Source organism: Humulus lupulus, chromosome 3 (assembly GCF_963169125.1).
Source record: "Humulus lupulus chromosome 3, drHumLupu1.1, whole genome shotgun sequence".
In the NCBI taxonomy this organism is placed as follows: Eukaryota; Viridiplantae; Streptophyta; class Magnoliopsida; order Rosales; family Cannabaceae; genus Humulus; species Humulus lupulus.
This window is the reverse complement of record NC_084795.1, coordinates 4,764,119-4,777,480: the sequence shown is the minus strand read 5'-3', so window position 1 is coordinate 4,777,480 and position 13,362 is coordinate 4,764,119. Positions and strand designations below refer to the sequence as shown.

General features: G+C 27.6%; 1 long non-coding RNA gene across 2 annotated transcripts; it reads left to right on the top strand.

The window, feature by feature from the left end:
• Positions 1-5,477: 5,477 nt before the first annotated feature.
• On the top strand, positions 5,478-13,262 carry LOC133821864 (uncharacterized). 2 transcript variants are annotated; one of them, XR_009887771.1, is made up of 3 exons: positions 5,501-6,001; positions 12,493-12,678; positions 12,768-13,262. It is a non-coding gene; the product is annotated as an uncharacterized LOC133821864 (long non-coding RNA). The 2 variants fall into 2 exon arrangements; XR_009887772.1 differs by lacking the exon at positions 12,493-12,678 and having other exon boundaries at positions 5,478-6,001.
• Positions 13,263-13,362: the final 100 nt, after the last annotated feature.

The following is a 13,362-nucleotide window of genomic DNA, read 5'->3' as shown; positions in this document are numbered from 1 at the left end:
CTCTCTTAAAGCAAAAGTGCCCTTGTTTTTTTTTTTTTTTTAAAATAGTAATAGATATTTTCAAATGCAATATTGTACGTCAGGAAAAATTAAATGTGTCGTACAAATCTATTTATTTGGTGTTGTTTTATTTCACACAAATGCAATAGGTTAGGTAAAGTTTTGAGTGTTGTTATTTTACGTTTTAAGTTGTTTAATACCACAAGAAGTGTTACTTTAGACCATTTCCAATCATATTTCTAAATTTGGTGTTGACCGACACTAAATATGTGTTATATTTTTTTTTTCCATTTCAACTATAATACTAAAAATTACATCAAAAAAATATATTTTATTATTTTATTATTATTTTTATAATATATAAATATATTTAAACATTATAAAATATAATATAATAATTAAAAAAGATGCAGTAGCTATAGTGCCAGTGCATATATGCCAATCAAATACTGCTGGTTTGGAAAAAAAACAACCACAGCATCACTATATTTGTCGTACGTTAAAGATAACCTTATAATTAACTCGCTAGTGATAACTTATAATAATTATTAAATTAAAATATGTGAGTCTCAATCATTTTTGCGGTATTGGACAACAATAATCTTATGTCTATTCTTTATTGAGTAATGATATGTGCATTCAATATATGTACTCAAACATTACACACAGTGACGTATCACTACTTTTTAAAACATTAAATCACAGTTTTAATAAATGTAATTTGGCTAAGTCAAACTACCACATCATCACTATATATAATATTTAGGTGTATATTTTGGACACACATGTCATTATTCATTCTTTATTTCACCGTGTCCCTTTTGTATTTGCAGCAGTGGTATTTTAGTCCTCCATAGTAATGATATTCAATTTTGTGAGAGAAGTTGCTTTTGCAGATGGATGATAAAAAATGTATTTATATGGATGTTTCGAGATCTGTATTTTCATATCTAATTTTATTTTTATTCAATTAGGAATTTAACTCATGTCTCATTTTTACCCACTCAACCACTTAAGTTAGCCTCAAATTACATAGTCTCATATCTAAATGAGATTGTACAATTATTTGGAAAAAAAATAAAATAAAAAATGAATGATGCCTTTACCATAATTAAAAAAAAAGTATAAATTACTTCAATATTTATTCCATTTCATATTGTGTGGATATTCAAAGGCCTTAATTATTGTTCCACTATTTTTTCTAAAGTTCCACGACAGAGTAGAATTTTTCATATTTTATTTTGTTAATTATTTTTCTTACAAAAAAAAAAGAAATTATTACTTCTAATTCAATTATATTACTATTCTAATGAAACATTTCAAGGTTTATCAACAACAATATTGTAAATTAATATCATGCTTTAGGGATAATTTTATGGTAGGGCCTTTAAAAAGAGCTCTACAGTAGGGCTCTTTTGTGTTCTCAACTCATAAATAGTTTTCGGCGCGATTTTTTTTTATGACCATATATATTGTAGTTATTTAGAGCATCCTGCAAATTTTCAAAAAATTCTAAATAATTTACAGTGCCGAAAACAGATTATTGCACGCGTGACTAATTTTTTTATGTGGGTGGAAAATAGCATGTTTGAACTCAGTTTTCGGTACTGTAAATTATTCAGAATTTTCTGAAAATTTGCAGGATACTTTAAATAACTATAATATACACGGTCATAAAAAAAATCGCGTCAAAAACTATTTAAAGATTGAGAATACAAAAGAACCCTATCGTAGGGTTCTTTTTGAAAGCCCTACCAAAATAATTTCCCATGCTTTAAATGTGATAACTTACACATTGATTGGTATTTATTTTGAAAAATAAATAAATTAAGGCATGGTCATATTTTTGGAAAAGGACAAGAAAAATTAAAATAGTAAAAATAAAGCATTGGATTCCATTTTTTTGTATTTAAGAAAGAAAAAAAAACATTGGATTCCATAGAGGAATAATAATTTGTAAAAAAAAGAAAAGAAAACTTAAAATAAAGATTCCAATTTAATTTTGTATTCCACAAAGACAAACTTTCTCGCTCCCCAAGAGTGAATGTGTGAACCGTTAGTTTTCTGCAAATCAAAGAGAGTGGTCCATTGATGCTTTTATTCAATGCACTTTCCTTAATTTTACTTTTTTTTTAATATCAATTTAAATTTTGGATTTTAAATAATTATAAATAAGAATTTTTATTTTGTAATCTTTTTTTTTTAAATGTGGTGTATATTGACTATTTTTTTTCGCAATCAACTAATTTAAATTTTTTAAAGAAAATGCACTAAAAAGACATAGTTTCTATGTAATTAAGTTATTAATTAAGTCTAATTCACGAGTCTATTGTATTAGGATTTGAGGAAGTTTGAAGGTTTCAAGCTTCTATGAGGTTCAGGTAGCTTTTGGAAGTGTTCTGAATGCAAAACTTCGGCCCCTTCACAATGGGTGCCTAGCCTTATATATAGTGGTCGATGACCATTAACTCCCTTCGAGGGGATTTACTACAAACATTCCCAACTAATTATGATCTAAATGTTAGTTAACGCACATTCTCGTAATACAAGTTGTGGTGGGCTCGTGCGTATCACACGAGACCATTTCCGAGGTTGCAGCCCACAAACTCTTGGAAAAACACGCCATTGAAAATATCAGGGGGTCACTATGCGTTTTCCTATGTTAAGCGGTGCATTGGGACGTGCTGCTTGTCGCATGTACGGACTCGACACCACAACTTGAAGGAATAGTAGCTTTGTCAGACAGCTGCTTGTGGTTCAGGATTGTTGTACATGGCACATAGCACTGCTTTATAAACATGTGATCGTGAAGACTATGATAATGGTCCTAGGGACATAACATAGTTGAAGGCATTTATCTCTGGAGGCGAATCATAACATACTGGGAAAGGCTTACCTTCCGAGGAGCTCTAGGCAAGCTCCGAACTTTATTAACTCCTATAGAGCTTAAATACTTTTCTAATAATTAACACGTGTCAATTGCAGACAATAATATCCTTAATACAAATTTCATAAATTAGAAAATAGGCTCTACTTTCATTGTTAGTCTTTTATGATAGACTATGTTTGTGGTAGGGGAAAGACAAAAAAATCAATATTATTGAGTCAAGAAAACTCAACATTACATAACTCCTAAAATAATTTAATAAACTATAATACACAATATTAGTTCTAATTTATTTGAATTTGATTAATATGCTTTATAAAACAATATTATGAGGCATTTTAGTATTACTTGACACGATATGATGATAAGGGTTGAAAACAATACGAAATAAATTAATTTGTGTCACATGTTTAATTTTTGTCATTTTGTGTTGACCCATTTAATACATAATTTGATATAGTTCCTATTAAAAAATAAGGAAATTTGCGGCATAAATACTCATTTTGTTCATTTTGTTGCTAATAAGTACCCAATTTTTAAAAATTGCGGCATAAATACCCATTTTGTTCATTTTGTTGCTAATAAGTACCCAATTTTTAAAAATTGCTGCATTAATACTCAAAATTCCACTTTTTAGACTCTGCCGTTGGTACCCACTTAACAGAGTTACTATTAAGGACACGTGTACTGTCCTGATAATTCTTCTTTTTTTTTCACCTAATTAATTAAGAAAACACAATAAGTACCATCAATAATGTGTCTAGCTTTATTTTTAGCCCGATAAAAAGTCCAAGAGGAAACTTTAGAGTACTTACTATCAGATGTCATCTGTCTGTAAGACTTTAGAGTACTAATTTTTATTTTAATTAGTTTTATGTATTTTCTTAATTAATTAGGTGAAAAAAAAGAAGAATTATCAGGACAGTACACGTGTCCTTAATAGTAACTCTGTTAAGTGGGTACCAACGGCAGAGTCTAAAAAGTGGAATTTTGAGTATTAATGCAGCAATTTTTAAAAATTGGGTACTTATTAGCAACAAAATGAACAAAATGGGTAATTATGCCGCAACTTTTAAAAATTGGGTACTTATTAGCAACAAAATGGGTATTTATGCCGCAAATATATGGTTCAAATTAAATTAACATTATTGTGTGTAAAAAGCATATGCAATTTAATTGTGTCTAGAACTACTCTTATTTAATAGATAATTGCTAATAGGCACTAGAAGTATCTAAATTATTGGTACAATGTAATAGTGGAGTCCACCTCTTTTAATTTAATAAGTAATATTGAGTATCACTAATCAATTATAAAGAAACACCTTATATGATGTTAAACACTTTAAGACGGAAAAAAAAAAATTAGTCCAAAAAAAAATAAAAAATTGCTAAAAGATACCAATACTATCAAATACTACCTCACACGACAAATTGTCATTGATATAATTCAATATAAAATCCCATATATTTTAATTTAAAAAATAATAAGCATGATCCGATACTAAATACACCAATCGACATAAAAGTAGTGACAAGTATCATCCAACCGTTTTATAGCAATAACAAAGAAGATAGAAAATTATTAAGGGACACCACTGGTGTCCAACACTATAAGGATGTGGCACACAGGTGAGATTCAATATCATATCCTACTTATTTAAATTTAATAAGTATTATGAGGTATCGTCAATTAATCATAGAGTGTCACCTCGTGATATTAAACATCACTCAAATAAGATAGAGTATTGCTATTTGACACTTTAAGGTGCCCAACACCATATGAGGTGGCATCATATGGTTAGTTAGTGATACCTCATAATATTTATTAAATTCAAATATATGAGACCCGATATTGAATTGCACCAATAACAGTATGACTTCAAACGGGGGTAGAAAGTAGGGCTGTGCAAAAAATTTTACAACCCGAATAAACAGCCCAAACCAACCCGAAAAAATCGCCAAAAAACGTAACCCGAATGAACCAACCAAAATTTAAACCACCCAATTGTTACATTGGGCGGGTTGAAAATAATTATCAATCCGCCCAATTAAGAATTTATTATTTTTAATATATTCAAATAAATATATAAATTAATTAAGTTTTGTTTTAATTTTTTTACTATAAATTTAAAATATTGTTTTAAGCTTAAAAATATAAACTTCACACTATTAGTACTAGTATTTAAAAGAAAAAAATTACAAAAATGTTAAAAAAAAAAATACCACTTTTGTTTGGGCGGGTTGACCCGACCAACCCGCAAAAAAAAAATACCATTTCGGTTTGGGCGGGTTAACCTGACCAACCCGCCCAACTTATTGGACGGGTTTAGAAAAAAATTTATTAATTGGGCAAGTTACGGGTCACTTTTGCTAATCCAATTATGACATTAAACGTATAAAAATACCTTGTAACCCGACCAACCCACCCAATGCTCAGCCCTAGTAGAAAGTGTACAATGCACTTCAAACGGTGGGCATTTCTTAATAAGATAAGGTTGATGAGTCACCATCCATCCACATCCACTCGTTTTCTGCTCTCATCTCTCTTTCCTTCATTTCCTTGAAACTTCCACCAACCCCTAAACCACGCCATTTATTTGATAAAAATAAATAAATTATAAACATTTATGTAATTTCCCAAAACCGCGTTTTTGCCTTATTTCCACGATTCTTCTCAATTATTTCCTTTTCTTTTATTTTATTTTATTTCTTTTTTGTATATATAAATACGAGCTCTCTCTTCCTCACTCGTTCACTTCACCACAAACACTTTTCTTTCAAAACTGTATATATATATATATACACACTCATCTATGGTGATTATTATTATACAATAGGAACAAGAGGAAAAGGGAATGAGTTTGCTGGAAGTTGTAGGTATGGGGGGATTGGGCAAAGCTATATCTATATATATATATATATCCAAATATGTATAATCTATATCTATAGATCTATATATGTATAATCTTTATATATATATATATATATGAAAAAAAAATAGAAAAATAGGAGCTTTTCCCAACACCTCCCATACCATTGATTTCCAGGCCTTCTTCCCTTTTCCATTCTCTGTTCCATTTTTCTGACTGTTTCTCACTCTTTCTTTCCCATCAGGTATTGTTCATCTCTCTTTTTTTTCATTAAAAAAATAAAATTTATTAATTTCTTTTCGTATTATTAACTATTTTTTATTAATTTATTGTGGATCTGCTCTCGACCCGACTCAGCATTAAATAAAAAATTAACATTTTTTTTATTTTTTTTGGGTAATATAAATAATATATAGACTGTTCTGGCTCTCTGATCTTAAAATTTTGAAGCTGTAAAAATAATTTGTTTGTTTTAAAAATTATTATTATTTCAGATAAAATATATTAATATGGACTAAGGTCGTATGTTCTCCTCTGTTCTTCCAAATACGTTACAGAAATCTTAATTTTTTTTTATATTAAGTCAAATATTTATTTTATATTTTTTCTACATCGTTAAATATATTTTTTGATTTTTAAAATACTTAAAATTATAACTGATAAAGAAAAAAAAAAGCAATATATATAATTAATATGGAAAGAAAATATGGAGTAATATAAAAAATATATAAAATAGTTCACTCATTGGAAGATCATTTTTATACAAATTTTATTTAATATTTTTACAATTACTGAGCAACTCCAACGAAAGTACTAAAAAAAAATTGATCTAAAATACTAAATTTTATTCTCATTCACTGACATTTTTTTAATGAAAAAAAAAACTATATTTTCATTTTATCAATTTTTATATTTTTTCATTATTGAACAATGTTCGGCCAGATCTATAAATAAATGAGACTATAGTAATATTAAACTTATCGAAGGGTTAATTTATTTATTGGATTCTTGTCTTTAAGTTTTCTTTTTCTTCAAATTCAAATAGTTAAACAAAAGTGTTTTTATACAAGATGTAATGTGGCATAAATTGTAGTAGAATTATTTATTAGGGTTGTGTTTGTTTACCAGTAAGAAATGAAAATAGAAAATAAGTATTAGTCCTTTTGTTTAATTATAAAATGAAATATTATTTTATAAATTAATTAATTTATTTATTATTTTATAAAATGAAATGGGTATCTTGTAAATTTAGGGAATTATTAATTTTTTATATTAGCTTCTAATTGTGTAAAAGTTATGAATTAATTAGTGTATTAATTTATCCAAGTTATAATGTAATTTCTTTATTAAAATGTGAATAAAATATCCCGGTTCCATGTTAATTTACCTAACAAATAATTAATTTCTATCTATTTTTAAAAAATTAAATGTTAAAAAAATATTAATGTGTTATAAGAGCAATATTTACATGTATTTCTAAATTGAATTTTGTGAATCCAAATTCAATTTTATGAATTCTAAAGCTAAAAAAAAAATATAGTAGGATTCACGTGAATTCTGGGTTGATTGCTTGTTTTTAAGTTTTTAATCCAAATAATGATTTTAACTAAAATACAACTTTTATGATTTTTCTCGATTCAAATTATTATATTTTAAAATTCTACAAATCTATTACTTTTTAATATTTTTTAGATTCTCTACCAATTACATATTCAGTATTTTAAAATTAAAAAACAGTTTACAGATTCTGAACCAATTACATTTTTAAAAACATATTTTAAAACTATAAATTTAGATTTTAATTTTAGAAATACATTTTTTGAAAATACAGTTTTTTAATCACGAATCAATCAGATCTTAAATCGTTTTTAGTAATGATATGTACACTTAAAATATACATTCAAACATTGTATACAATAATTTAATAAAAAAAAGTAATGACACGTTATTGTATATAATGTTTGAGAGATATTTTAAATGTATATATTATTACTCTCTTTTTTAAGGACCCGAACGAACGGGTATATAGATTGTGTAGAAATGATAAGATAATCTTTTTGTTGTGATTTCAATTTAAATAATAATTAAATAAGTATTAATTTATGATCAAGCGAATTTTTTACGCCAAAATTCAAAATGTGACCATAAAAGAGATTATGTTATTGGAAATTAATTTATAATTTGTTTTAGTAGAACCATATGAACAGTAAGGTAATTAACTTCTTATTTGACTAAAGTATTTATTAATTTAATAATGGAACATTATAATTTTGTTAACTTGATTTCAAAGTACTTTCAATTAGTTAAAACAACTTCTTAATATTTCATTTTAATCATTATTTTTTTCCATATTTATTTTTATAGTCTTTGATTTAATAAATTAATAGTTTGTTCGTAAGAGTTAAAAAATGACTTTAATAAAAGTAAATTAATATTATAATAATTTAATACCATTGAAAAATAATTAAGGATTATATATTTCTTATTAAGATGTGTTAGTTGGCACTCTCTTTTGTTTTTTTTCCTCGTTTTTTCTAATTAATTAGTTACAAATATATATTTGTAAATTGACATAAACTTTTTTTTATCAAATATAGTAAAATCTCTTAAAACTGATAACGTTGACCTTATAAAAATTAATTATTTAATCGAATTATTATTATTATGTATGAACATGTCAAAAAAATTGATGAATGAACTTAATTTACTAAACCGAACAATACCATATTGGATTCAAGAACGCATATGCAATAAATTCAAGTCACGAAAAAAAAATAATTAAAATTATTTTCAAGAGTAGATATCAAGTGGAAATTATGTGTTTTTTTTATAAAAATTATTATCTTATAAATTTTTAAATTATTAATTTCACATTTGCAATGAGCTGGACAAAACTATAATTTAATCAAAGTTATTAGCTAATTGAGTAATAATTTATCAAAGTTGTATTGTATAAAGGAACAAAATATATATTTTACCATACTCATGTGTAACGCATCCCTTACTTAACATTATATGTAATGTATAACTAAGTTTATACTTTTATAAAGAAATACTTAAATTTTGAATTTATAAAAATATTATTTAAAATAGGTAAGGGTACGATTGGTTCGCGATTAGAAAACTGTATTTTTAAAAAGTGGGATTCTGAAATGAAAATCTGAATTTAGTGATTAAAAATATGTTTATGAAAATGTGATTGGTTCAATGTTACTAAATTGTTTTTTAGTTTTAAAAAACTGAATATGTGATTGATATTAAATTTGAAAATATAACAGATGTTGAATATGTAGGACTTCGAAAAATAATTTCACAAATAAGAAAACGAGCTTTTGTCGTTTTCAATTTTCTTTAACAAATTTTGGATACAGATTTGAATTTAATTTTAAAAAACAAACTACCAATCACTAATTATAATGGGTCTCACTAATTTTAATTATTTAAAAACATAAAATTGGATCTCAATAGAATACCAATTAGACCCTAAATTATTGACCATTGGAAGAAATATTAGAGCAATTTCGAAGACAACAAAGAAATGAAAGACAATTCAAAGTGATGAAGAACCGCTATACTATAGTAAAAATCAACCACCTGGAACACAGCAACACTTATCATCTCAGGCTCCTCAACCAGAAATTAGAAATACAACAGTCTATTACTCTCTTAAAACCTTTATGAAGTTCCATTCTCCTGAATTTAATGGCGACACTAATTCAAAAGTCACGGAGAATTGGATCCATACCTTGAAAAGACTTTTTGATTTGGCTCGAGTCCCACAACCAGACAAAATTCGTCTGGCACAATACTTATTGAAGGAGGAAGCTAGCTATTGTTGAGATGCTAGCATCCTCCCTCAATAAGCATGCTAGACGAACTTTGTCTGGTTGTGAGACTATAACTAAATAAAAAAGTCTTTCCATCATACGAATCTAATTTTTCGGAACTTTCGAATCAATGATGCCATAGAATTCAGGGGGATAGAACTTCATAAAGGTTTCAGGAGAGTAATGAACTGTTGTATTTCTAACTTCTGGTTGAGGAGTCTGAGGTGATGCGTATTGCTGTGTTCCAGGTGATTGATTTTCACTTTCTTCTAGCGGTTCTTCATCACTTTGCATTCGCCTTTCATTTCTTTGTTGTCTTCGAGAGGACAACCAGTGTCTGAGGTGGAGAAGACGATTACGTGACATGTGCTAGTACAGTCAATCATTGGGTGTGGACTTTGCATATGTTTTGTGGCTTCTATTATGGAAAAATAAAAATAAAAACTTTGTTGTCAAATATTTGGTATTTTGATTCTATAGGATCATGATTTTAGTGATTACATTTGGATTTGAAATTTAGTCAAGCATTTTGGATTGAAAATTTTCATAGGTGATTTTGAGTTTGATTCTTGAATTTGATTTGAGAATGGTGAATAAGAGAAAGGGAAAATAATAGAGATTTTTTATTTTTACTTTTCATTTTAAATTTTTAATCACTAAAAATTATTTAAATATAATAATTCATAATATACAGCGTATTTTGTCTTATTTATTGAAAAAAAAAATCGACCAAATTTGGATATAAGAAACAATTTTTTATCATATCACACAACAAAAGGGTTCTTGCATAAATTTTCTTAAATAAAAGGTCCAAAAACTGATAATTTGAAGAAGAAAAAAACATAGGAGTGTTTAGTCCCAAGAATAGGTGAAATTTGACTGAGAGTGAAATCGAGAGAAATCAGAATAAATAAAGAAAAATACAACTCAGAGAAGAAAAAAAAGAAAGAGAAAATCATGTTGGTCAAGGAAGAAAAACATATGACACATAGAAAAAGAGTAAGGATAGAGAGTAGTTCCAACTTCCAACAAATTAAATAAAAGCATTAAATAATAAGTCTACAAACGACATTAATAAAGTGAAACGACATATATAATAGTAAACGACAACTAAGACAACCAATCGCAGTTGCTAATAGAACTCCAATCAGAATCATATTACAATCCCAATATTAATCCATATGTTAATATTAAGAGTTTATACCATTTTAAACCTTGTGTTTTTCTTCATTATTTGTTTAGACCCTGTGTTTTGATCAATTATTTTTTGGACCTTGTTTTTGTAAAATGGTTCAAATAGGCCCCCTAAACTTGATTTTGATGAACAAAAAATTGAATATAACAACACAGTTCTTAGGCAGAATGACTGTATTTTTGTTCCGAGTTGTTAGTTTGATGAATAATTTATGATTTTAGTTCAAAAAACTTTGATCAAAATCGGGTTTAGGAGTTTATTTAAACTATTTTAGAAAACATATGGTCCAAAAAGTAATTTGTGAAAACATAGGGTCCAAATAAGTAATGAGACAAAACACAGGGTCTAAAAATGTATAAACCCTAATATTAATAGTTTTGTTTTGTTATGGGATTACAGCAAATAAGGTTTTATTCATTACCCTCCTATAGAATTACCGAGAAGAAATTTATGTCCAATTCATACATTTTAGTTAGTTTATAGAGATTTAGTAGGTTGTTTTTTTATTATTACTATTTCATTACATGTTATAGATAATGTGTATATCATTGTAGTTTAGAATATGTTAATGATTCCTAACCCGACACAGCCTATTGTCAGAGATAATATTATTGTTCCAATGAAAATAGGAAAAACAAATAAATCTCTAGACAAAAATATACAATTGATACGTTACAAGTTACAACTCTATTGCAAAATACAAGTAAATATAGAAAGTTGCAGATGAAGAGAAAGATAGGAAACACAACTCTATGACAATAGATACAAATAAATTAAAAGAAGTAGAACAAACAATGTAAGCAGAAATTACAACTCTACAGCAAAAGACACAAACAAATATATATAGAAGATGAAACAAGAGAAGTAGAAGAAATAAGATAAAAATGCAAGAACAAATAAGAAAGCACTGTGTAATTCACACAACCAAAGTGAAGAATATTGGGAATCACAAAATTGAATAAGGTTTACAACATTTGTCTAAAAGTTTATTTCTCCTATCTCAAGCACTAAGTGAATTCTCACAAATGGAATAACTATCTGGAATAAACAACCCTCTTTGGTGTATTTCTAGCCAAATGCTCTAGTGGATAGAAATGATATGTCTTACAAGTAAGCATTAGACTCCTATTTATAGAGTTTTGAGACATTCTTTGAATTTCAAATTTCACCGACCCATTGGTTGTTACCAATGTTTAATTGAATATTTATGGAATTAAAATAAATATTTGGGAGTTACTTGGGGAAAAATAAAAATTAGAATTTGGCTGTCAGCATGTCTGGCCGCAGCCAGGAGTATCAGTGGTCGCGGCCAGAGATGATAATGGTCGCGGTCGTAGTGCATTTCAACCTCCCAAATTTTCATACTTTTTCAAAACGTCACAAACTCCTTCCCACTTGATTTTGTAACTATCATACACATAATGCGAGTTAAAATTACATCTCCAACAGTCATATCACATTATGACTCTATGAAATTCAAACTCAAATGTGTAACTTATATTCTATATATTACTGGGTAATATTTGAGAGTTACAAATTTGTAACTCCAAAATATGTTACACACTTGGATATACACACCATCCAAATTGTAGCTCTCATGTATTTTCATGTTACAATGTGTGACAAACACTTTGTCACATTATTAAATCTAAAACATTATATTGTATATAAATAATATAACACCTACCATATGACATACAAGCACACTCTTAGGGGGAAGGAGTTTCGAATTTCACCACAAAAAGAGGAGGACAACAACACCACAACCACCACCACACAAGAGACCAACAACACAACCATTTTTGGGGTAAAATCTATACATATTAATTTGAGTTCAGATTGAACCTGTATCTCAGAGTTACAAAGCAATGGGGTCACCACTACACAAATCACGTGGTGGTGAGATTTAGTAGGTCGTTAGAACTACTCAAAAATATAATTGGCTTATCCAAAAATAAATTTTGAACGAACTTTTTTACATAATGTAGGGTTTGGCCACCACCACACAGGGGACCAGCAAGACGATCATTTTTGGGATACAAATCTATACATATAAATATGTACAAATTACTTTGAGTTCAGATTGAACGTGTATCACATAGTTACAAAGCTACGGGGTCACCACTACACCAATCATGTAGTGGTAAGATTTAGTAAGCCGTTTTAACTGCACAAAAATATAATTGTCTTATTCAAAAATAAATTTTGAACGAACTTTTCTATATAATGTAGTGTTTGACACTGTGAGTAACTAACCCTTAATGATATTTATTAAGTCACTAAACATGTCATTTTTATTGTGTACGACCTGATGGAGTAAATTACAATAGTGTTAATGTCATTTAAATTGTTTTAGAGTCAAAGATGATATTAAATACATAATTGCTTGTTACATATAGAGCTTTATTGTACACACCAATATAGTTTAGTCTTACAAGTAATCACTAAAATTTGAGTTTATTAAACAAATCTGTAAATTATTTTGTGGTCTTAGAATTATTATTATTATTTAGTATATTAAGAGTTACATTAGCAACTTTTATATACATGGAAAATGTGAACTTATTACTCTCTTATAAAAAG